The 2,167-nt window shown below is 33.5% G+C and overlaps 1 long non-coding RNA gene across 1 annotated transcript; it reads left to right on the top strand.

The window, feature by feature from the left end:
- LOC121052056 lies at positions 1 to 1,669 on the top strand. The gene is made up of 3 exons (XR_005807870.1): positions 1 to 729; positions 1,167 to 1,216; positions 1,411 to 1,669. It is a non-coding gene; the product is annotated as an uncharacterized LOC121052056 (long non-coding RNA).
- Positions 1,670 to 2,167: the final 498 nt, after the last annotated feature.

The following is a 2,167-nucleotide window of genomic DNA, read 5'->3' as shown; positions in this document are numbered from 1 at the left end:
CCTTCTCACCATAACCTCCCATCCTACCACAACACCTCTCGCCATAACCTCCTTGAACACCTCTCTCTCTCTCTCTCTCTCTCTCTCTCTCTCTCTCTCTCTCTCTCTCTCAACCAAAGGCCGGCCAAAGAATTTTGCAATATATCTTGTTGTCGTCGATATGCTTATGTAGATATACGAGTTCTCGGCTAAGCGCTTCTTCGATTCGATGAAGGACGAGAACCTCCTGTTTTGTTGTTAATTTCTTCAAATCATATGCTTTTTACTATCTTAGAACCTATACTTCTTTTTATTACAGTGATATTTCTCAGATTTGTCTTTCTTAATCACATTTTTCAGATTAGGTATTCTCCTTTGAATTCGGTATGTGGAATATTAAGGTTGAATTAATTATGGTTTCTGCTATCAATTGTAGGAAAATGGTTAGTGTTTGGATGCTAGCTCTCTTTGTATATGTGATATATATTTGATGGAACATTAGGTTCACTGTGGTGGGCTAGCTTTTCAACATTGAGGAAGATTCAGATACCAAAGTGGTTGGTTGGATAAGACGATGTTGATTAAAGGATTTGGTTTTTGAGAATTTGGGAATTGTCTAACTTTTGTTTTTTGGGTTGTCATTGTACAAGTATCCATTTTTGCCACCAAGCATGACCTTTGCTGTTTGGATTTACACCTGAATATATCGTCTGCAAAGGTGGAAATCACATTCTCAATATTCTTTTAAAGGTGAGTGAGTTTTTCATTGCCTCTAAAACAGGATGCTATAGTTTTTTTTTTTGGGGGGGGGGGGGAGGGATTGTTATGGGTTTTTGAAATATTTTGCTTAGATTTATGATACTCATTCATACATTCAGAAAGCAAGACAGCTATTGATCAAATATCTCTACCCTAAAGTAAAGATAAAGGCTACAAAGAATACCATACATATTGTAAATTATCTTATGGAAACAAAAGTTCATGGGAGTGTTCGCATAAGGTGCTAATTTTCTCCTGTTATTGGCTATTACATTTGCTAAAGAAGCTCTGAGATTTTATAAGGAAGCTCTAGTAAACGAAGAGTTGTGATGTCATTCTGTGTCTGCTTCAAGCTTACAACTTACTTGATGTCTGTTAAATGTCTGGCTAGTTAACTCAATTTATCACATGTGCTTTGGTCTTTACAGATAGAAGAATATGTTGAAGTTGCAATCTTCTGTAAATAATTTCAGACCAGGTATCTCTTAAATTTTGAGGAGAATAATGTTCCTTTAAAAAAAAATAAAAAATTACATGAATATGATTTTGGAATCAAGTAGATGGCGGATAACAATTAGAGCATTCATATGGTCACATAACATACATTATCAAAACATATATATATATATATATATATATATTTGAGTGGCTGTGTTGCTTTACAATTTGCAGATTTGTTAAGGGTTGATGTCAGTGGCAATTGGTTGGATTTCAGATGATGAAGTTTAATTTGCTGAGAAGATATGCAAGTTTGTGAGGGATCTGCAATATGATTTGGACACCCAAGTTTTCAATTTTGGTTTGGTCAATATGTTTATTTGATGTTGTCCATAGTATATGTTCTTGTATCTTTCAAAAAAGCAAAATAATATATACTCTTGTAACTTCAGTACTTGGTTATGTTATAATTTTTTTCCCTCCTAGGAGGTAAGGCTTTGTCACCCCTCCCTCCAATGTACTGTAATTTTGGTACTAATCAAATATCGATATTGGTTTTTCATCTTGAGGTACATTTAATTCTTTTTTGGTCTCATATGTTATAACGTAAGCAATGATTTTGTTGTGAATGGTTGTATTATCAGTAAAAAAGACAATGATTCTAGAGTAAAAACTGAAGTTCAATCTCTATTCGACATTGATTATAATAAAAGAGTGATGTCAAAAAACACAAACTAAGGAAAAAATGATGTCGAATTCATCTTAGACATCAAAGAAAGTTATAAAACTGATGTCCTTTACTCTTTCACATCAGGTCTAAAAAATGCACTGATGTTAAAGCACTGTTAGACATCAAAAGTTGAGGTTTAGACATCAAAATATCAAGTAATAATAGTTTTTATTATATATGGGACATCATTTTCTCTCAAAATTCTGGTGTCTAAGTATCGTATTGACATCGGGTTTTAACCGATGTCTAAGAGCACCACAT

The sequence above is a fragment of the Rosa chinensis genome, chromosome 3 (assembly GCF_002994745.2).
Source record: "Rosa chinensis cultivar Old Blush chromosome 3, RchiOBHm-V2, whole genome shotgun sequence".
Taxonomy (NCBI): Eukaryota; Viridiplantae; Streptophyta; class Magnoliopsida; order Rosales; family Rosaceae; genus Rosa; species Rosa chinensis.
Note: the sequence above shows the minus strand (reverse complement) of the source record. Positions and strands in the feature narration are given on the sequence as shown.